We start from the raw sequence: 24,441 nt of genomic DNA, 5'->3' as shown, positions 1-24,441 counted from the left end.
TACTTTAAAGAAGGAAATTCTGTTTCAGAAGAGGACCTTCATACAGCATGTCTGACCAGCAACTGATGATGCTATTGAACTCAGATGCTGATTGGTTCTCCAACACAAGATTACACAACCCAGGAGCAAGGGAATCAGTAACTTCCTCCCTATAATTTGGAATGTGGGTGGAGGGGTTCATAGTTCTTCCTGAGTAAGACTTGTCTACTCCTCTGGCCCCTGGCCCTGTCCTCTTCTCCAGCATGGTGTGTCTGAAGCTCCCTGGAGGCTCCTGCATGGTAGCTCTGACAGTGACACTAGTGGTGCCGAGCTCCCCACTGGCTTTGGCTGGGGACATCTGACATAAGTGCACATTGTGGGTGCTGAGCTACTATGGGGTGGGGAAAATAGGAAGTTTTGTTAACATTGTGCCCAGGCCATGTCCCTTAAGGCTTTGTGACGTTTTCATCAGAGATTGCCCATCTTTATTATTGTATCCCAAATTATTTCCACCACAAAAGGAGCTTTGCTACTTGCCCTCTCCATGAGACTTGTGTAAGGGGCCTTTGTACAGGTCATTTGTTTTCAAATCTCCACCAATAAAACCTTTGCATCACATGTCCTCAGGGTCTTCAGAAGATTTGGAAATAAGGGTGCTAAAATAAATTCCCCACATAGCACTTCCCTTTATTATGTTGACTTATGTCAGACAAAATGAGATTTTTTCTGAAAATTTTGTGGGAGTCAAGGAAATTCAAAGGGTCTCTCTTAGACAATCCTGGGTTTTGTCCTCCACAGGAACTTTGGTGTTGGCCCCTCTTCCTCAAATGCGAGGATGTACCAGTGGCCTCCCCATTATCTCCTTTCTTTTTCTTTCTGAACTTCAATCTTATAAAGCCTGTATGCCTGTAGTGTATGTAGGTTCTCTGACAGAAGTCATACTTAGTGCTCTTTCTTTCTTATGGGGAAAAAATCCCTGGAACTGAAGCTGAGATCTTTAGTACTTGGAGTCACCCTACAGATAAAGAGCATCTCTGGGGTGTTCTTTGGTGCCTAAAGAACTTGAGGCATCCTCTGAAAACCTGGCCCAGGTTAGTGTTTATTATGAATCTCTTTTAACCTTTCTATAGAAATTTCTCCTACATGTCCTACTTCTCTAACTAGACATAACAAGAAGAGATTCAACGAACGCAGGATAAATCATATGAAATTCTATTTTTGTAAGTCAAAAACAGTCAAATATCAGAAATTTAATAATGTTCAAACTATATACTGTGTGGGGTTACAGAGACAATGTGGACATTGTTCACATCTCTTAGGGCTGAAAGTCAATGAGAAAGTCCTGGGAACTCAGTGTCTTACTGGGGTCTTGTCCTAAATTTCATAGGTTCACCCCTCATGCCCTCAGCTTTCTTAATTAGCCATGTCTGCTTACCTCTTCTCTAGTTTTTATTTTTCCCCAACTATGTTGTCATCATTTCCAGAAATCCCTAAAGCATGCACAGACCCAGAGCACTATGAGATCCATTGAAAGAGACTTTTTCCTTTTTTTGAGACAAGGCCTGGCTCTGTTACCAATGCTGTAGTTCAGTGTTATGATCTAGGCTCACTGCAACCTCTGCCTCCCAGGCTCAAGAAAGCCTCCTCCTCAGCCTCCAGAGTAGTGGGCACTACAGGCAGGAAACCATGCCCAGCTGATTTTTGTAATTTTGCTAGAGATGAGACTTTGCTATGTTACCCAGGCTGGTCTTAAACTGCTGGACTCAAGCAGTCCTCCTGCCTTGACCTCCCAACATGCTAGGGTTATAGGTGTGAGCCACCGCACCCAGGCAAAAAAAAGATGAATCTTAATTTAAAAATTTATTATTTCTTAAGTCACTGTTAATCTTTATCTGTGAATTCTTCCAACTAGAAGGAGGAGAAAGAAGAACTTTGCCTGTATTTCACACCGGGAGGAGAAGGGGTCTAGTGTGACATCAAAATGAAAGAGTGCTGGTGTTTGAGCTCCTTCTTGCTTTCCAGGATCCAAACAGTGATCAGTTCCCAGATCCCTGGTTTATTCATGTAAACCACACTAATTTTTCTCAGCAGCTCCTGTGTACTCGGCTCCATTCTAAGTTCAAATCATTCTATTTGATTACGATAGAGAGGGTCCCGACTCTCATGGAAGTTACGCAACAGTAGAGGAGACAGATATTAACCCAATACGCATTTAACAAAGAAGATAACATTAGAGAGCAATAGTGCACTGAAGAAAAGATATCAGGTTTGTGGAAAAGAGAGAAATAGATTCACCCAACTTTATTCATGTGTTTAGAAAGCTCTGCCTGAGAAAGTGATATTCAGCTGAGACAACAAAGTAAGTAGAGAGCCATGTGAAGATCTAAGGGACGAAAGTTCCAGGGAGACAGAATGTGGGGGCGGGGGGGGAAGCCCTGGTGTGGGAAATTATGTGCAGGGACAGAAAGAAGGCTAGAGGGACTGAACTACAGCATTCAAGGAAATGGAGAGGCAGAAGATGAGGTAGGAAGCAGAGAGGAAGTCAGGAGCCTCATCATATTAGGCTCTGATGCCCATGGTAAGAAATTTGAATTTTATTTTATTTATTTTCATTTTTTTATTTCATTATTTATTTTTTGAGATAGAGTTTCGTTCTTGTTGCCCAGGCTGGAGTGCAATGGCATGGCACTGCAAACTCTGCCTCCTGGGCTCATGTGATTTTCCTGCCTCGGCCCCCAAGTAGCCAGGATTACAGGCGCCTGCCACCATGCCAGGCTAATTTTTTTAGTATTTTTAGTAGAGACAGGGTTTTACCATGTTGGCCAGGCTGGTCTCAAACTCCTGACCTCAGGTAATCTGCCTGCCTTGGCTTCCCAAAGTGCTGGGATTACAGTCATTAGCCTCTGTACCCAGCCTGAATTTTATTTACATAGATGTGAGACACTACTGGATGGTTACAAGGAGAGTCAATTCATATTCAATTTTAGAAACTAATTCAGCTTTAAAGTAGAGGGAAATTTATAGCACTAAATGCCCACAAGAGAAAGCAGGAAAGATATAAAATCAACACCCTAACATCACAATTAAAAGAACTAGAGAAGCAAGAGCAAACAAATTAAAAAGCTAGCAGAAGACAAGAAATAGCTAAGATCAGAGCAGAACTGAAAGAGATAGAGACACGAATACCCTTGAAAAAAATCAATGAATCCAGGAGCTGGTTTTTGAAAAGATCAACAAAATAGATAGACTGCTACTCAGGATAATAAAGAAGAAAAGAGAGAAGAAACAAATACATGTAATAATAAATGATAAATGGGATATCATCACTGATCCCACAGAAATACAAATTACCATCAGAGAATACTATAAACACCTCTATGTAAATAAACTAGAAAATCTATAAGAAATGGCTAAATTCCTGGACATATACACTCTCCCAAGACTAAACCAGGAAGAAGTTGAATCTCTGAATAGACCAATAACAAGTTCTGAAATTGAGGCAGTAGTTAATAGCCTACCAACCAAAAAAAGTCCAGGACCAGATGGATTCACAGCTGAATTCTACCACAGGTACAAAGAAGAGCTGATACCATTTCTTCTGAAACTATTCTAAACAATAGAAAAAGAGGGAATCCTCCCTAACTCATTTTATGAGGCCAGCATCATCCTGATACCAAAACCTGGCAGAGACATAACAAAAAATGAAAATTTCAGGCCAATGTCCCTGAGGAACATCGATGTGAAAATCCTCAATAAAATACTGGCAAACTGAATCAAGCAGCACATCAAAAAGCTTATCCACCATGATCAAGTTGGCTTCATCCCTGGCATGCAATGCTGGTTCAACATATGCAAATCAATAAACGTAATCCATCACATAAACAAAAGCAATGACAAAAACCGCATGACTATCTCAACTGATGCAGAAAAGGCATTCGACAAAATTCAACAACTCTTTATACTAAAAACTCTCAATAAACTAGGTATTGATGGAACGCATCTCAAAATAGTAAGAGCTATTTATGACAGACCCACAGACAATAGCATACTGAATGGGCAAAAACTGAAAGACTTTCCTTTGAAAACCAGCACAAGACAAGGATGCCCTCTCTCACCACTCCTATCCAACATAGTATTGGAAGTTCTGGCCAGGGCAATCAGGCAAGAGAAAGAAATAAAGGGTGTTCAATTAGGAAAAGAGGAAGTTAAATTGTCTCTGTTTGCGGGTGACATGATTGTATATTTAGAAAACCCTATTTTCTCAGCCCAAAATCTCCTCAAGCTGATAAAACAACTTCAGCAAAGTCTCAGGATACAAAATCAATGTGCAAAAATCACAAGCATTCCTATACACCAATAACAGACAAACAGAGAGCTAAATCATGAGTGAACTCCCCTTCACAATTGCTACAAAGAGAATAAAACACCTAGGAATAAAGCAAGGAATGTGAAGGACCTCTTCAAGGAGAACTACAAACCACTGCTCAAGGAAATAAATGGACACAAACAAATGGAAGAACATTCCATGCTCATGGATAGGAAGAATCAATATTGTGAAAATGGCCATACTACCCAAAGTAATTTATAGATTCAATGCTATCCTCAACAAGTAACTGTTGACTTTCTTCACAGAACAGGAAAAAACTACTTTAAATTTATTGTTTTTCTTTTTCTTTTTCTTTTCTTTTTTGTTTTTTGAGACGAAGTCTTGTCTGTCGTTCAGCCTAGAGTGCAGTGGCGTGATTTCAGCTACAACCTCTGTCTCCAGGATTCAAGCGATTCTCCAGCCTCAGCCTCCCAAGTAGCTGGGATTACAGGCACCCACCACCATGCCTGGCTAATATTTGTATTTTTAGTAGAGATGGGATTTAACCATGTTGGTGAGGCTCATCTTGAACTCCTGACCTCAAGCAATCTACCCACCTTGTCCTCCCAAAGTGCTGGGATTACAGGCGTGAGCCACTGCACCTGGCCCAAAACTACTTTAACTTTCATGTGGAACCAAAAAAGAGCTCGCATAGCCCAGACAATCCTAAGCAAAAAGAACAAAGCTGGAGGCATCACGCTACCTGACTTCACACTATATTACAAGGCTACAGTAACAAAAACAGTATGCTACTGGTACCAAAACAGATATACAGACCAATGGAACAGAACAGAGGCCTCAGAAATGACACCACACATCTACAACAATCTGATCTTTGACAAACTTGAAAAAAACAAGCAATGGGGAAAGGGTTCCTTATTTAATAAATGGTGTTGGGAAAACTGACTAGCCGTATGCAGAAAGCTAAAACTGGATCCATTCTTTACACTGTATAGAAAATTTAACTCAAGATGGATTAAACACTTAACATAAGACCTAAAACCATAAAAACCCTAGAAGAAAACCTAGGCAATAATATTCAGGAGCAAAGACTTCATGACTAAATCACCAAAAGCAATGGCATCAAAAGCCAAAACAGACAAATGTGATCTAATTATACTAAAGAGCTTCTGCACAGCAAAAGAAACTATCATCAGAGTGAAGAGGCAGCCTACAGAATGGGAGAAAATTTTTCCAATCTATCCATCTGACAAATGGCTAAAGAAATCTACAAAGATCTTACATTTACAGGAAAAAAACATACAACCCCATCAAAAAGGAGGAAAAGGATACGAACAGACACTTTTCAAAAGAAGACATTTATGCAGCCAACAAACATATGGAAAAATGCTCATCATCACTGGTCATTAGAGAACTGCAAATCAAAACCATAATGAGATACCATCTCATGCCAGTTAGAATGGCAATCATTAAAAAGTCAGGAAACAGGCCGGGCACAGTGGCTCATGCCTATAATCCCAGCACTTTGGGAGGCCGAGGTGGGCAGATCATGAGGTCAGGAGATCGATACCATCCTGGCTAACACGGTAAAACCCTGTCTCTACTAAAAATACAAAAAAAAAAAACCAAAAACCGGGCATGGTGGCAGGTGCCTGTAGTCCCAGCTACTCGGGAGCCTGAGGCAGGAGAATAGCGTGAACCTGGGAGGTGGCAGAGGTTGCAGTGAGCCGACAAGGCGCCACTGCACTCCAGCCTGGGTGACAGGGCGAGACTCCATCACACACACACACACACACACACACACACACACAGAGTCAGGAAACAATAGATGCTGGAGAGGATGTGGAGAAATAGGAATGCTTTTACACTGTTGGTGGGGTGTAAATTAGTTCAACCATTGTGGAAGACAGTGTGGTGATTCCTCAAGGATCTAGAACTAGAAATACCATATGACCCAGAGATCCCATTACTGGGTATATATCCAAAGGATTATAAATCATTCTATTATAAAGACACATGCACATGTATGTTTATTGCAGCACTGTTCACAATAGCGAAGACTAGGAACCAACCCAAATGCCCATCAATGATAGACTGGATAAGGAAAATGCAGCACATATACACCATGGAATACTATGCAGCCATAAAAAAGGATGAGTTCATGTCCTTTGGAGGGAAATGGATGAAGCTGGAAACCATCGTTCTCAGCAAACCAACACAAGAACAAAAAACCAAACACTGTATGTTCTCACTCATAAGTGGGAGTTGAACAATCAGAACACATGGATACAGGGAGGGGAACATCACACACTGGGGTCTGTCGAGGGGTGGGGGCCTAGGGGAGAGATAGCATTAGGAGAAATACCTAACGTAGATAATGGGTTGACGGTTGCAGCAAACCACCATGGCACATGTATACCTATGTAACAAACCTGCACGTTCTGCACATGTACCCCAGACCTTAAAGTATAATAATAATTATAAAGAAATAACCAAAATCAGAGCTGAAGTGAAGGACCTAAAGACAGGAAAAGCATTTAAAAGGTCAACAAATCTAGGAGGTGGTTTTATGAAAAAATTAATAAAATAGATAGACCATTAGCTAGACTAACAAAGAAAAGAGAAAAAAATTCAAATAAAGACAATCAAAAATTATAAAGGGGATATTATCACTGATCCCCCCAAGAAATACAAATAACCATTAGAAAATATATATATATATTTTTTTTGACGGAGTCTTGCTCTCGCCCAGGCTGGAGTGCAGTGGTGCGATATCTGCTCACTGCAAGCTCCACCTCCCGGGTTCATGCCATTCTCCTGCCTCAGCCTCCCAAGTAGCTGGGACTATAGGCACCCGCCACTACGCCCGGCTAATTTTTTGTGGTTTTTTTAGTACAGACGGGGTTTCACCGCGTTAGCCAGGATGGTCTCAATCTCCTGACCTTGTGATCCGCCCGCCTCGGCCTCCCAAAGTGCTGGGATTACAGGCGTGAGCCACCGTGCCCGGCCTCAGAAAATATTATAAAACTTCTATGCACATAAACTAGAAAATCTAGAAGAAATGGGCAAATTCCTGGACATATACACTCTCTCAAGACTGAACCCTGAAGAAATTGAATCCCTGAACAGACCAATAACAATTTCTGAAATTGAGGCAGTAATAAATAGCCTACTAACCAAAAAAACCCATGATGAATTCACAGTTGAATTCTACCAGATGTACAAAGAAGACCTAATATCATTCCTGCTGAAAGTGTTTGAAAAAGTTGAAAAGGAGAAACTCCTCCCTAACTCATTCTATGAGGCCGGCATCATCCTGATACCAAAACCTGTTAGAGACACACACAGAAAAGAACTTCTGCATCTATTGAAATAATCTAATGGTTTTTGTCATTGCTTCTGTTTATGTGATAGATTACATTTATTGATTTGCATACATTGAACCAACCTTGCATCCCAGGGATGAAACCAGCTTGATCATGGTGGATAAGCTTTTGGATGTGCTGCTGGATTCAGTTTGCTAGTATCTTATTGAGGATTTTCACATAGCTGTTCACCAGGGATACTCGCCTGAAATTTTCTTTTTTTGTTGTGTCTCTGCCAGGTTTTGGTATCAGGATGATGCTGGTCTCATAAAATGAGTTAGGGAGGATTACGTCTTTTTCTATTGTTTGGAATAGTTTCACAAGGAATGGTACCAGCTCCTCTTTGTACCTGTGGTAGAATTCAGTGGTGAATCCATCTGGTCCTGGACTTTTTTTGGTTGGTAGGCTATTAACTACTGCCTCAATTTCAGAACTTGTTATTGGTCTATGCAGGGATTTGACTTCTTCCTGGTTTAGTCTTGGGAGGGTTTATATGTCCAGGAATTTAGCCATTTCTTCTAGACTTTCTAGTTTTTTTGCATAGAGGTGTTTATAGTATTCTCTGATGGTAATTTGTATTTCTGTGGGATCAGTGATGATATCCCATTTATCATTTATTATTACATGTATTTGATTCTTCTCTCTTTTCTTCTTTATTATCCTGACTAGCAGTCTATCTATTTTGTTGACCTTTTCAAAAAACCAGCTCCTGGATTCATTGATTTTTTGAAGGGTTTTTTATGTCTCTGTCTCCTTCAGTTCTGCTCTGATCTTAGTTATTTCTTGTCTTCTGCTAGCTTTTTAATTTGTTTGCCCTTACTTCTCTAGTTCTTTTAATTGTGATGTTAGGGTGTTGATTTTATATCTTTCCTGCTTTCTCTTGTGGGCATTTAGTGCTATAAATTTCCCTCTACACTCTGCTTTAAATGTGTCTCAGAGATTCTGGTACCTTGGTGTCTTTGTTCTCATTGGTTTCAAAGAACATCTTTATTTCTGCCTTCATTTTGTTATTTACCCAGTAGTCATTCAGAAGCTGGTTGTTCAGTTTCCATGTAGTTGTGAGGTTTTGAGTGAGTTTCTTAATCCTGAGTTCTAATTTGATTGCACTGTGGTCTGAGAGACTGTTTGTTATTATTTCCATTCTTTTGCATTTGCTGAGGAGTGTTTTACTTCCAATTATGTGGTCAATTTTAAAGCAGGTGTGATGTGGTGCTGAGAAGAATGTATATTCTGTTGATTTGGAGTGGAGAGTTCTGTAGATGTCTATTAGGTCTGCTTGGACCAGAGCTGAGTTCAAGTCCTGGCTATCCTTTTTAATTTTCTGTCTCATTGATCTGTCTAATATTGAGAGTTGGGTGTTAAAGTCTCTCACTATTATTGTGTGGGAGTCTTAGTCTCTTTGTAGGTCTCTAAGAACTTGCTTTATGAATCTGGGTGCTCCTGTATTGGGTGCATATATATTTAGGATAGTTAGCTCTTATATTTGCATTGATCCCTTTACCATTATGTAATGCTCTTCTTTGTCTGTTTTGATCTTTGTTGGTTTAAAGCCTCTTTTATCAGAGACTAGGATTGCAACCCCTGCTGTTTTCTGCTTTCCATTGGCCTGGTAAATATTCCTCCATCCCTTTATTTTGAGCCTATGTATGTCTTTGCACATGAGTTGGGTCTCCTGAATACAGCACACCGATGCATCTTGATTCTTTATCCAGTTTGCTGGTCTGTGTCTTTTAATTGGGACATTTAGCCCCTTTACATTTAAGGTTAGTATTGTTATGTCTGGATTTGATCTTGTATTTATGATGCTAGCTAATTATTTTGCCCATTAGTTGACACAATTTCTTCATAGCATCAATGGTCTTTACAATTTGGAATGTTTTTGTAGTGGCTGGTACCAGTTATTCCTTTCCATATTCAGTGCTTCCTTCAGGACCTCTTGGAAGGCAGGCCTGGTAGTGACAAAATCTCTCAGCATTTGCTTGTCTGTAAAGGATTTTATTTCTCCCTCGCTTATGAAGCTTAGTTTTGTTGGTTATGAAATTCTGGGTTGAAAATTCTTTTATGTAAGAATGTTGAGTATTGGCCCCCACTCTATTCTGGCTTGTAGGGTTTCTGCAGAGAGATCTGCTGTTAGGCTGATGGGCTTCCCTTTGTGGGTAACCTGACCTTTCTCTCTGGCTGCCTTTAATATTTCTTCCTTCATTTCAACCTTGGTGAATCTGATGATTATGTGTCTTGGGGTTGCTCTTCCCGAGGAATATCTTTGTGGTGTTCTCTGTATTTCCTGAATTTGAATCTTGGCCTGTCTTGCTAGGTTGGGGAAGTTCTCCTGGATAATATCCTGAAGAGTGTTTTCCAACTTGTTCCATTCTCCCCGTCACTTTCAGGTACACCAGTCAAATGTATATTTCATCTTTTCTCATAGTCCCATATTTCTTGGAGGCTTTGTTTCTTTTCACTCTTTTTTCTCTAATCTTGTCTTCACACTTTATTTCATTAATTTGATCTTCAATTTCTGATATCCTTTCTTCCACTTGATCGATTCAGCTATTGATGCTTGTGTATGTTTCACCACGTTCTCGTGCTGTGTTTTTCAGTTCCATCAGGTCATTTATGTTCTTCTCTAAACTGGTTATTCTACTTAGCAATTCTCTAACACTTTTTCAAGGTTCTTAGCTTTCTTGCATTGGGTTAGAACATGCTCCTTTTGCTCAGAGGAGATTTTTATTACCCACCTTCTGAAGCGTACTTCTGTCAATTTGTCAAACTCATTCTCCGTCCAGTTTTGTTCCCTTGCTGGTGAGGAATTATATTCCTTTGGAGGAGAAAAAACGTTCTGGTTCTTCAAATTTGCAGCTTTTTGAACTGCTTTCTCCCCATCTTTGTGGATTTATCTACCTTCAACAAAATTCAACGGCACTTCATGCTAAAAACTCTCAATAAACTAGGTATTGATGGAACGTGTCTCAAAATAATAAGAGCTATTTATGACAGACCCACGGACAATAGCATACTGAATGGGCAAAAACTGGAAGCATTGCCTTTGAAAACCAGTACAAGACAAGAATACCCTCTCTCACTACTCCTTCAACATCGTATAGGAAGTTCTGGCCAGGGCAATCAGGCAAGAGAAAGAAATAAAGGGTGTTCAACTAGGAAAAGAGGAAGCCAAATTTTCTGTTTGCAGGTGACATAATTGTGTATTTAGAAAACTCCTTCATCTCTGCCCAAAATCTTCTTTTTTTTTTTTTTTTTTTTTTTTGAGACGGAGTCTGGCTCTGTCACCCAGGCTGGAGTGCAGTGGCACAATCTCGGCTCACTGCAAGCTCCGCCTCCCGGGTTCACACCATTCTCCTGCCTCAGCCTCTCCGAGTAGCTGGGACTACAGGCGCCTGCCACCACGCCCGGCTAATTTTTTTGTATTTTTAGTAGAGACAGGGTTTCACCGTGGTCTCGATCTCCTGACCTCGTGATCCGCCCGCCTCGGCCTCCCAAAGTGCTGGGATTACAAGCGTGAGCCACCGCGCCCAGCCCCAAAATCTTCTTAAGCTGATAAAACAACTTCAGCAAAGTCTTAGGATACAAAATCAGTGTGCAAAAATCACAAGCATTCCTATACACCCAATAACAGACAAACAGAGAGCTAAAACATGAGTGAACTCCCATTCACAATTGCTACTAAGAGAATAAGATACCTGGGAATACAACTTACAAAGGATGTGAAGGACCTCTTCAAGGAGAACTACAAACCACTGCTCAAGGAAATAAGAGAGGACATAAACAAATAGAAAAACATTCTATGCTCATGGATAGGAAGAATCAATATCATGAAAATGGCCATACTGCCCAAAGTAATTTATAGACTCAATGCTATCCCCATCAAGCTACAGTTGACTTTCTTCACAGAATTGGAAAAAACTACGTTAAACTTCATATGGAAGCAATAAAGAGCCCACATAGCCAAGACAATCCTAAGCAAAAAGAACAAAGCTGGAGGCATTACAATACCTGACTTCAAACTATACTACAAGGCTGCAGTAACAAAAACAACATGGTAATGGTACCGAAACAGATATATACACCAGTGGAACAGAAGTGAGGCCTCAGAAGTAAGACCTCAGAAGTAACACATCTACAACAATCTGATCTTTAACAAACCTGAAAAAAACAAGCAATGGGGAAAGGGTTCCTTATTTAATAAATGGTGTTGGGAAAATAGGCTAGCCATATGCAGAATGCTGAAACTGGATCCCTTCTTTACACCTTATACAAAAATTAACTCAAGATGGATTAAAGACTTAAATGTAAGACCTAAAACCATAAAAACCCTAGAAGGAAACCTAGGCAATAATATTCAGGACATAGGTATGGGTAAAGACTTCATGACTAAACCACCAAAAGCAATGGCATCAAAAGCCAAAATAGGCAAATGGGATCTAATTAAACTAAAGAGCTTCTGCACAGCAAAAGAAACTATCATCAGAGTGAACAGGAAACCTACAGAATGTGAGAAAAATTTTGCAATCTATCCATCTGACAAAGGGCTAATATCCAGGATCTACAAAGAACTTAAACAAATTTACACGAAAAAACAACCCAGTCAAAAACTGGGGGAAGGATATGAACAGACACTTCTCATAAGAAGAATTTATGCAGCCAACAAACATATGAAAAAATGCTCATCATCACTGGTCATTAGAGAAATGCAAATCAAAACCACAATGAGATACCATCTCATGCCAGTTGGAATGGTGATCATCAAAAAGTCAGGAAACAATAGACGCTGGAGAGGATGTGGAGAAATAGGAATGTTTCTACACATTGGTGGGTGTAAATTAGTTCAACCATTGTGGAAGACAGTGTGGTGATTCCTCAAGGATCTAGAACTAGAAATACCATTTGACCCAGCAATCCCATTACTGGGTATATATCCAAAGGATTTTATTTATTTATTTATTGAGATGGAGTCTCACTCTGTTGCCCAGGCTGCAGTGCAGTGGCACCATCTCCGCTCACTGCAAGCTCCGCTTCCCTGGTTCATAACATTCTCCTGCCTCAGCCTCCTGAGTAGCTGACACTACAGGTGCCTGCCACCACGGCCAGCTAATTTTTTGTATTTTTAGTAGAGACGGGGTTTCACCGTGTTAGCCAGGATGATCTCAATCTCCTGACCTCATTATCCACACACCTCAGCTTCCCAAGGTGCTGGGATTACAGGCATGAGCCACCACGCCTGGCCCTAACGAAAGGATTATAAATCATTCTACTATAAAGACACATGCACGCATATGTTTATTGTGGCACTGTTCACAATAGCAAAGACTGGGAACCAACCCAAATGCTCATCAATGATATACTGGATAAAGAAAATGTGGCACATTTACACCATGGAATACTATGCAGCCATAAAAAAGGATGAGTTCATGTCCTTTGGAAGGACATGGATGAAGCTGGAAACCATCATTCTCAGCAAACTAACACAAGAACAGAAAACCAAATACCACATGTTCTCACTCATAAGTGAGAGCTGAACAATGAGAACACATGGACACAGGGAGGAGAATATCACACATTGGGGCCTGTCGGGGGATAGGGGCTAGGGGAGGGATAGCATTAGGAGAAATATCTAATGTAGATAATGTGTTGACGGGTGCAGCAAACCACCATGGCATGTATATACCTATGTAACAAACCTGCACGTTCTGCACATGTACACCAGAACTTAATGTTTAAAAAAAAAAAGAAAGAAAGAAAGAAAACTTCAGGCCGATATCATTGATGAACATTGACGCAAAATCCTCAACAAAATACTGGCAAATTGAATATAGAAGTACGTCAAAAAGCTTATCCACCATGAAGAACGAGGCTTTATCCCTGGGGATGCAAGGTTGGTTTAACATGCATAAATCAATAAATGTGATTCATCACATAAATAGAATGAAAGACAAAAACCGCATAATTATCTCAATAAATGGAGAAAGGGTTTCAATAAAATTCAACATCCATTCATGTAAAAAACTCTCAAAAAGGCATTGAAGGGGCATACCTCAAAATGTTAAGAGCCATATAGGACAAACCCACAATCACTTCATACTAAATGGGCAAAAGCTGGAAGAATTCCCCTTGAAAACTGGCACAAGACAAGAATGGCCTTTCTCACCACTCCTATTTAATGTAGTATTGGAAGTTCTGGCCCAGGCAATCTGGCAAGAGAAAGAAATAAAGTGCATTCAAGTGGAAAGAGAGGAAGTCAAACTATCCTTGTTTGCAGAGAACATCATCCAATATCTAGAAAACCACATAGTCACAGCCCAAAAGCTTCTTAAGCTGATAAGCAACTTTAGCAAAGTCTCAGGATACAAAACCAATGTGCAAAACTCGCTAGCATTCCTACACACCAATAACAGTCAAGCCAAGAGCCAAATCACAAATGACTTCCCATTCACAATTGCCACAAAAAAGAATAAAATACCTAGGAATACAGCTAACTAGGGAGGTGAAAGATCCCTACAAGGAGAACTACAAAACTGGTTGAAAGAAATTAGAGTATCTTGTGTCATGTCCTCAACAGGATCTGTGAGGTTGGTGCCTCTCCCTAATGTGTGAGGATGTACTAAGAGGCCACCCCCGTTATCTTTTTTTCTCCCTTAACTCCGATGTTTGTAAACCCTTTATCTTTGTACTGTAGATTTCTGACAAAAATTGAGGTTAGTACCCTCTCTTTCTCTTAGGAAAAACACACTGGAGTTGAGTAGAGACCCTTAGTACTTGGAATGACCCTACAGATAAGGAGCATCTATGGAGTATTGTTCAGTAACTTAAAGAACTTAAGGTATCCTCTGAAATGCCACTAATGCTACTAACCTGGCTTGAATCTTTCTAAATTAGTTTCTCCTACATTCTCTGGCTTGAGCTTATAAGAAGGGATTCAACTAATGTAGGATAAATTATATCAAATTCTATTTTTGTAAGTCAAAATAATAAAATATCAGCAATTTCATATGGTTCAAACTATATACCCTCAGTGGGGTTACAGACAGATTGTAAAGGTTGCTAACATCCCATAGGGCTGAAAGCCAATAAGCAAGTCAAGAGGACTCATTGTCCTACTGGGGATATGTCCCAATTTTTAGAGCTTGATTCAGCATGCCCTCTGCTTTCCTTAATTATTCATGTCTGCTTACCTATACCTCAAATTCCTCTCTATTTTTTACCTAACTATGCCATCATCATTTCCAAAAATCCCTAAAACTTGCTCAGACTTTTGGCACTATGAGACCCATCAAAACAGATAATTCTTTTTTTTTTGGGGGGGGGGGTGGAGTCTCGCTCTGTTGCCCAGGCTGGAGTGCAATGGTGCAGTCTCAACTCACTGCAACCTCCACCTCCCGGGTAATTTTTGTATTTTTAGTAGAGACGGGGTTTCACCATGTTGGCCAGGCTGGTCTCAAACTCCTTACTGCATGATCCACCTGCCTCAGCCTCCCAAAGTGCTAGGATTACAGGCATGAGCCACCGCCCTGGCAGAAAAGAGATAATTCTTAATGAAAATTTTTTTCTTTCTTACAATCACTGTTTCCTTATCTGTGAATCCTTCTTCCAACTAGAAAGAGGAGAGAAAGGAAGTTTGCCTTAATTTCTCATAGGGAGGAGAAGGGATATAGCATGTCATTAGAATGAAAGGGTGCAGGAGCTTGAGCCCTTTTCTGCTTTCTAGAATACCCAGAGTGATCAGTTCCGAGAACTTCGGTTTATTCATTTAGACCACAGGTATATTTCTGAGCAAAAGTTATGTTCTGGTCTCTGTTCTAGGCTCAGAGAATTCTACCTTAATAAGATTAAAAAGATCCCTACTCTCATGGAACTCAATACCAGAGGAGACAGACAATATCCCAATAAATATTTAACAAAAAAGAAAAATTCAGAAAGCAATATTGCCTTTAAAAAAAGACATCAGGATGATAGGACAAAGAGAATTGGATTCACCCAACTTCACTTCACATTGGATTCGCAGGTAGTTTGGGAGCCCTCCCTGAGGAGGGCTCACATTTAGCTGAGACAAGAACAATAAGACAGCCATGTGAAGATCTAAGGGACGAGTGTTCCAGACAGACAGAAAAGGGGAAAGGCCAAGGAATGGGAAGGCGTGTGCTGTGTTGAAGAGACAGAATGAAGGTTAGAGGGGCTGAAGGATGAGTGGCAGAAGATGAGGCAAGAGAGAGAGAAAGTCAGGAGCTGCATCATATTTGGCCTTGGTGGCCATAGTAAGGAATTAAATTTTATTTAAACATATTGGAAGCTCCTGGGAGGTTACAAGGAGAGTCCATTAATATTCAATTTTAAAAATAATTCTAGCTACTATGTGGGGATTGGATTGTTGGGGTTCACAAGTGGAGAACAGCAGAATTCTCCAGGGAAGACAGATTTGTGGCTTCATGTAGTGTAGTAGTGACAAAGACAGAGATCCAGATAAAGTGAACAGACTTGGGATGTCTTTTTGCATGACTTGTTAATGGATTAAATGTAACTTATTTCTAAGTATTTTGCCTTGATAAATAGGTGGCTGGTGGTGCTGCTTATTGAAATAGGGAAGAATGTGGGAGGAAATGATTTGAAGTAGGTGATTAGAAATGACAATTGTGTTTATTAAAATTGAGATGATTTTTGAACTCACATGAAGCAATCAGGAAGTCAACTGAATATAAGAGAGGAGTTCAGGGTGAGGCCAGGGCTGGAGGTATTTATGTTGGGGTCAATGCAGGTTCTGTGTTAAATTCCAGGGAAGTGGAAGAGGTTGCAGAGGGAGATAGATTTTTTTTTATTATTATTATACTTTAGGTTTTAGGGTACATGTGCACAATGTGCAGGTTTGTTACATATGTATCCATGTGCCATGTTGTTTTGCTGCACCCATTAACTCGTCATTTAGCATTAGGTATATCTCCTAATGCTGTCCCTCCCCCCTCCCCCCACTCCACTTTTACACTGTTGGTGGGACTGTAAACTAGTTCAACCATTGTGGAAGTCAGTGTGGCGATTCCTCAGGGATCTAGAACTAGAAATACCATTTGACCCAGCCATCCCATTACTAGGTATATACCCAAAGGACTATAAATCATGCTGCTATAAAGACACATGCACACATATGTTTATTGCAGCACTATTCACAATAGCAAAGAGTTGGAACCAACCCAAGTGTCCAACAACGATAGACTGGATTAAGAAAATGTGGCACATATACACCATGGAATACTATGCAGCCATAAAAAATGATGAGTTCATGTCCTTTGTAGGGACATGGATGAAACTGGAAAACATCATTCTCAGTAAACTATCACAAGGAGATAGATTTTTGTGTAGAAAAAATATCAGAGGGCCAGAGGACAGCATAAGGGACTGAGAAGATTCCCCAGAGATGCTGGAGAAAAAAACCCAAGAGAATGTGATGCATGGGAATCAAAGAAAAATGATTTTTTTGAGGTGAGGGAGTGGCCAGTTGTGGTGAGAACCACTGACAGGTGAGTGAAGTGAGAACGTGACAGAGAAGCAAGTGCTGGGTTTGGAGGAGTTGATATTTGCGGTCAATGGAGTATCCAGGATGGAAAGTGGACTGGACCATTTGAAGAGCGGGTGGAAGAAGTGAGGGCTGGATGAAGTTTGACTCTTTTGAGTAGCGAGCCTCAGGGAAAGACTATGCTCTGGGATCAGGGAGCCAGCTGGACCTAAAGAAAATGAACAAAGAAGCTGAAGGAAAGCAGGATGACCTGTGAACCAGAGACAGATGCTCAGTCATTGGCAATGAAGCACTAGAAGGCCCCTGTGTACAGTGGTGACAGGTTATGCAAAAGGCTATGAGTTCATACGGCCAATATTTATTAGTGACTTAGAATATACTAGTTATTACTCTGGGTGATGAGAATGGAGTAACAAAGCAAATCTGGTCTGTATCAGCGTGGAGTATTGTAACATTTTGCAGTGACTAATTACCAGGCTTATAAATTTTGGTGTGGAAATCTAATACCTATCCTATCATATCTTTGGTATTTAAAAGCATATACATCTTTGGAATCTAAAATTCAAAAGGTATAAGTAACTTACCCACTGTCACAAAGTTAGCGCTAGAAATAGTTAAATCTGAGTATATATGAAGTCCCTCTCTTCGATGACAGCACTCTCCTTTTGTGTGAGGTTTAGGCATATGAATTATTATACATAAACCAATGTTTCTGCCCTCATGTGTTTAAAATGGTAATTAGTAATAAATTAATAAAAGACAATTGCCAAATCATGATGTAGACGTTACTTGCTTTAGAAGTTAAGGAATAGAAAAATAATGAAGCTTTCCTTTATAGGGATTGTAAAAATAAAATGGTAATATATTAGAGTGATTATTATATTATCAGCACTAAGAAGAGTCACTACTTAGTTTTACCCTCAACAATAATCGTATGAGGAATATATTATTGTTGGATCCATTTTATATATATTTTTAAAGGTTCATGGTTGTTAAAATTAACCCAAGTAGAAGAGGTCATGTTTAAATTCAGATTCCTGATTCTAGAGCCTGAGCTTACAACCACCATTAGTGAATAGTGACTAGACTGAGTCTGAATTATTGATAGAATTTCTCATGTTCAGATGTACAGGGTATGTCTCAGGGTGGGAGAGAGATGCAAGGTCTGCTAGCCCCGATGTAAAGGAGAAACTTTCATTCATTTTGCATTTATCATTTGAAAACTTCCATATGTGCAGGCTGTCATAGGCATGTGTTAAAGAACACAAAGAAGTATTAAATTCACTCCTTCTGAGCATTATTAGCGAGTTGGGCTAAGGTTGCCAAATAAAGTACAGGATACCCAGTTAAATCCGAACTTCAGATAAACAACAATAATGTATTTGAAATCCAAATTTAACTCGGCACCCTCTATTTTTGTTTGCTAAATATGGCAATCTAAGCTGGACACGTGAGCATAGACTGCAGTGCTAACCATGCAAGCTACAGTGACGGCAACTTCATATATTTTTATTTTTCAACATTCTTATCTGTGAAGAAGGTGCTCAGAGAATTTAGGAATAATAAGATGGACCTTATCTCATCCAAAGTGCTCTCCTTTCTGCTATCATTAGTGAAGGGAGCTTGTGAAAGTCTCTACTCAGAATCTGGGGATTTGCTCATTTTTTGTAAACTATCTATGAGAGAATGCCATCTTCTTAGTTTCTCCCTGTATTAGTCTGTTTTCAGGCTGCTGATAAAGACATACCCAAGACTGGATAATTTATAAGGAAAAAGGGCTATAATAGACTCACAGTTCCACGTGGCCAGGGAGGCCTCACAATCACAGCAGAAGGTGAAAGGCATGTCTCACATGATGGCAGACAAGAGAAGAATGACAGCAAACAAAAGGGTTTTTCCCTTTATAAAACCATCAGATCTCATAAGACTTATTCACTATCATGAGAACAGCATGGGGAAAGACCTGCCCCCACGACTCAACTATCTCCCACCTGGTCCCTCCCAGGGACCAGGGAATTGTGGGAGCTACAATTCAAGACAAGATTTGAGTGGTTACACAGCCAAACCATAGCACTCCCCTTCTGAGAAGGCTTAACTACAGAAATGAGAGTTCTGCCTCTGTCCAAGGTTGGTAATTTGATGCCTCCTTGTATTGTTGGGAGTAGGAAACTGAAAGTTAGAAAATGAATTAGCTGAGGCAGTGAGTAGTGGACCAGTGACACAGAAATTAAGAGTATGACTTGGCGACTGATTGGCAAGGCAAATAAATCAGTAAACCTTGGTTCTGAATAGATTAATTTTGCTAGAAAAATAGCTCTGCACTGGGACCAGATTCCTAAAAATCCTAAGTTTTATGTAGGACCAAGATTTTAAATAGATAGAATATTGGCAGAGTTTTCAGTGTAAATCTCAAATGTTCCATAATTAATAGCGGCTTTTTAACCATAGATTTTTCAGATGGTTTACAGTAGTGGGTCTCACCCAGGGATAGTTCACCACCCCTCTGTCCCTCCCTTCCCTCTCCCAACTCCCTAGGGAACATTTGGCAATGTCTAGAGCCATTTTTGATTGTCACACCAGGAGTTTCTTCTGACAAGTAACAAGTAGAAGCTAGGGACACTAGTAGACAGCTCCTCTCACCAAGAAAATATTATCTAGTCCAAAATGTCAATAGTGCCAAGGCTGAGAACACTGGTTTACATTGTGTTTCTTCTAAAAATTCTAGACTCACGCTTTTAAAACACATTTATCTCTTAGTTCAGCTCTTCATGGCTTAGTTTTGCTTGTTTCATTACCAAAAAAAAAAACTAGACAGTTGCATAAATTCACTGCTTTCTTGATGAATCCATTCAATCAATGCAGGTTCAAGAACTTCATTTTTACTTTTTGCATTATGCAGTTATTTCAAAATTTTGCTGTGTTCTTGATAATTACTATCTCTATTAACTTTCAACAACTGGTAATTATAAGTCATAAATTGTGATGACTGTCACAAATATTTTTCAGTAAAATGCCTCAGATTTCTGCAGTAATTCTACATTTTATACTATTGATAATGTAAGATGCTTTCTATTTACTGTGGTACATATACACCATGGAATACTATGCAGCCATAAAGAGGAATGAGATCACATCCTTTGCAGGGACATGGATGAAGCTGGAAGCCATTATCCTCAGCAAATTAACACAGGAACAGGAAACCAAACACCGCATGTTCTCACATATAAATGGGAGCTAAACAATGCGAACACATGGACACAGGGAGGACACAGTAACAACACTTACTGGGGTCTGTTGGGGGAGGGTAGAGTTGGGGAGAACATTAGGGAAAAGAGCTAATGCATGCTGGGCTTAATACCTAATGGGCTTAATATCTAATGGGTTGATAGCTGCAGCAAACCACCATGGCACATGTTTACCTATGTAACAAACCTGTACATCCTGTACATGTACCCAGAACTTAAAAAAATATAAAATAATTATTTTAAAAATGCTTTCTATTCATCTCATTTTTATTAAGCACAAGGATTTTTATTTTTGATTTTTCATAGTTCATTTAAACATAAATACAAAAACATCAAAAACATATACATGCACAGTATTTGAAATCTGTGTATATTTCCACATGCATACATATGTTTGTATGTTTATATATATTGAAACTACAGATGCACATGTCACCAGTAAGAGCTCTGTGACACTTTTGACTCCTTACCTCTTCAGATCAGATTTGCCAAATGAGTTTCGGCAACAAATTAAAAACAACAGCAAGTGAATTCCTGAGTTTTCTGGATTTAGAAAGTCCAAAAAAAAAGTTTGTGGACCTGTGTTGGGGTCATGGACTCTTCAACTGTTTCCCATTACATTTAGTATAAATCGAAATCCTAACATGACAATGATTTTAATTGTTCACTTCTTGTTATTTCTCCAGTTTAATCTTTTCCCCTCCTTTCCTTCATGCTGTGCTTTAGTGAACTTTTTTTCTGGTTTCTTGAAGAAGTTCACCAATTCTTTCAAGCTTTTGTGCATGGTATTATGCTTACCTGAAATGTGCCTCCCTTTTTGTCCAGAGAGACACTCTGTCCCCTGGGTCACACCCACTAAACCTGTAAGGTCACATTTGAACTGTCACTCTCACAGTCCTTCTCTGGCACCCTAATGTAATTTAGATCATCCTATTCTTTCTTCTAGAACTCCACACTTCTCTTAACATTTTTCGTTCCTGTATAAGGTGTTGTGTGTTTGGTTTTTTGCCATCAATTTCACTACTCTTTAAGCTCCTCCAGCGGAGGGGAGAGGTCTATTTTTCCCGTTTGGATTCCCAGGAGACAGCACAGGTCAGACACAAGGTAAGCACTAAGGAAGCATTTACAGAATGGAGGCAGTGGGTCTTGTTTAAGGAATGAGTACAGTGTGGCATGATAGGAGGAAGCAGGAAGTGTCTTTTGGATGGAGGCTCCCAGGAGGAGGAAGCGCAGAAGACAGTGATGAGGCAGATGATCCTGATCCAGAGCCTTGCAAAGAGGCGTCCAGCTCAGCTCGGAAATGCGGGGTGGATCCCAAATGGTATTCCACGCCCCTCGCAACCTCCCTCCGCCTCAGGCAGATGGAAGACTAACCCCTGGGTGGTCGAGGGTGGCTGGTGGGGGCCAGTCAAAGTGTTCCCCGCTGCGCCCTGCTGATTGTGGGCATAGCCATCACTCTTTCCCCAGGATGCCGCCCAAGAAACCGGTTCTTCATGTCCCCGCGGCACATTTCTTGGAGCAGATTAAACATGAGTGCTATTTCTCCAATGGGACAGAGCGGCTGCGGTTTGTGCAGAGACTCATCCACACCGGAAGGAGTATGCGCGCTTCCATAGCGACGCGGGAAAGTTCCGGGCGGTGGCGGCGCTGGAGCGGAGAAGAGTCCAGGAATGGAAACAGCCAGAAGAACCTCTTGGGCTGCTTGCGGGGTCTGTTGGACACCTACTTCAGACACAACTACGGGGTTTTTGAGAGCTTGTCCATGCAGAGGCGAGGTGAGCAAGGCGGGTGGAGGAGGGGAGTAGGGTCCCTGAGAACAGGGAGTGTGTGTGTATGCACACGTAAGCAGCCTGTGGGAGGGTGTAGGATTGTGAGCCAGAAGGAATTAGGGGGGCTAAGGTAGGTGAGTGTAGAGTGGGGATTTGTCTGTGTGTCTGTTGTGGGAGGGAACACAGGAGGGAGCTTCAGCTTGTCCTTCCAGCCTTCTGGGCAGAGATGAGATGAGAGGGGGGTGGGAATGGTGGTGCAGCGGGCTGGAGGAGACCTTAATCGCCCTGGATCATTAGAGATTCAGGGAAGGGAAATTTACCTAGTCTGCTGTTGGCATGAAAGTTTAGGGGAGAAGAGATGAGAAATGATAATGTGAGGGATAATGTGAGGAGGCTAGTCACAAACTGTCCTTGGTACACACCCTTTATGATCCCGAAATCTCTGAAATAAAAGTGTATGATATTTGTTTGCATAAGCATTTCACTGAGAAAAAAAGTATTAGACTAATTTCTTTCTTTTTTATTTTAAACTTTTATTTTAGTTTTAGGGATACATGTGCAGGTTTGCTCTATAGGTAAACTGCATGTCAGGTGGATTTGATGTACATATAATTTCATCACCAAGGTAATAAGCATAGTACCTCACAGGTATTTTTCCTGATCCTTTCCCTCCTCCTATCCTTCACCCTCAAGTAGGTCCCCATATGTACTGTTCTCTTCTTTGTATCCATGTGAACTCAATGTTTAGTTCCCACTTATAAGTGAGAACATGTGGTATTTGGTTTTTTGTCCCTATGTTAGTTTGCATAAGATAATGGCCTCCAGCTCCATCCATGTTCCTGCAAAGGACATCATCTTGAGAGGTGACGCTGGCCGGGCTTCTGGGTTGGGCGGGGACTTGGAGAACTTTTCTGTCTAGCTAAAGGATTGTAAATGCACCAATCGGCACTCTGTAAAAACACACCAATCAGCACTCTGCATCTAGCTAAAGGTTTGTAAACGCACCAATCAGCACTCTGTAGAAACGCCCCAATCAGCACTCTGTGTCTAGCTAAAAGTTTGTAAATGTGCCAGTCAGCACTCTGTAAAATGGACCAATCAGCAGGATGTGGGTGGGGCCAAATAAGGGAATAAAAGCTGGTCATCCCAGCCAGCAGCTGCAACCCACTCAGGTCCCCTTCCACACTGTGGAAGCTTTGTCCTTTCACTGTTTGCAATAAATCTTGCTGCTGCTCACTCTTTGGGTCCGCACTACCTTAATGAGCTGTAACACTCACTGCAAAGGTCTGCAGCTTCACTCCTGAAGCCAGCAAGACAACAAACCCACCAGGAGGAACGAACAACTCAGGACACACCACCTTTAAGAGCTGTAACACTCACTGTGAAGGTCTGCGGCTTCACTCCTGATGTCAGCGAGACCACAAACCCACTGGGAGGAATGAACAACTCCGGATGCACCACCTTTAAGAGCTGTAACGCTCATGGCAAAGGTCTGCAGCTTCACTCCTGAAGTCAGCAAGACCACGAACCCACCAGAAGGAAGAAACTTGGGACACATTTGAACATCTGAAGGAACAAACTCCAGACACACCATCTTTAAGAACTGTAACACTCACCGCGAGGGTCCATGGCTTCATTCTTGAAGTCAGCGAGACCAAGAACCCACCAGAAGGAACCAATTCTGGACACAATCTCATTCTTTTTATGGCTGCATAGTATTCCATGGTGTATATGTACCACGTTTCCTTTAACCAGTCCACTGTTGATGGGCATCTACGTTGATTCAATGTCTGTGCTATTGTGAACAGTGCTGCAATGAACATATGTGTGCATGTGTCTTTATGGTAGAATGGTTTATATTCCTTTAGGTATATACACAGTAATGGGATTGCTGAATCAAATGGTAATTCTCTTTTTAGTTCTATGCACCACACTGCTTTCCACAATGGCTGAACTGATTTACATTTCTGTTAGCAGTGTAAGCATTCTCTTTCCTATGCAACCTCACCAGCATCTGTTATTTTTTGACTTTTTAATAGTAGCCATTCACACTGGTATGAGATGGTATCTTACTGTGATTTTGACTTGCATATCTCTAATAATTAGTGCTGTTGAGAATTTTTTCCTATGTTTGTTGGCTGCATGTATATCTTCTTTTGAAAAGTGTCTGTTCATGCCCATATTTTAATGAGGTTGTTTGGTTTTTTTCTTGTAAATTTGTTTAAGTTCCTTATAGATTCTG

The 24,441-nt window shown here is 40.6% G+C and overlaps 1 pseudogene; it reads left to right on the top strand.

The window, feature by feature from the left end:
- The first annotated feature begins 242 nt into the window (after positions 1-242).
- LOC116459783 (HLA class II histocompatibility antigen, DRB1 beta chain-like) overlaps positions 243-24,441 on the top strand; it is a 37,451-nt pseudogene continuing 13,252 nt past the window's right edge.

Source organism: Hylobates moloch, unplaced genomic scaffold (genome assembly GCF_009828535.3).
Source record: "Hylobates moloch isolate HMO894 unplaced genomic scaffold, HMol_V3 SCAFFOLD_20, whole genome shotgun sequence".
NCBI lineage: Eukaryota > Metazoa > Chordata > Mammalia > Primates > Hylobatidae > Hylobates > Hylobates moloch.
Note: the sequence above shows the minus strand (reverse complement) of the source record. Positions and strands in the feature narration are given on the sequence as shown.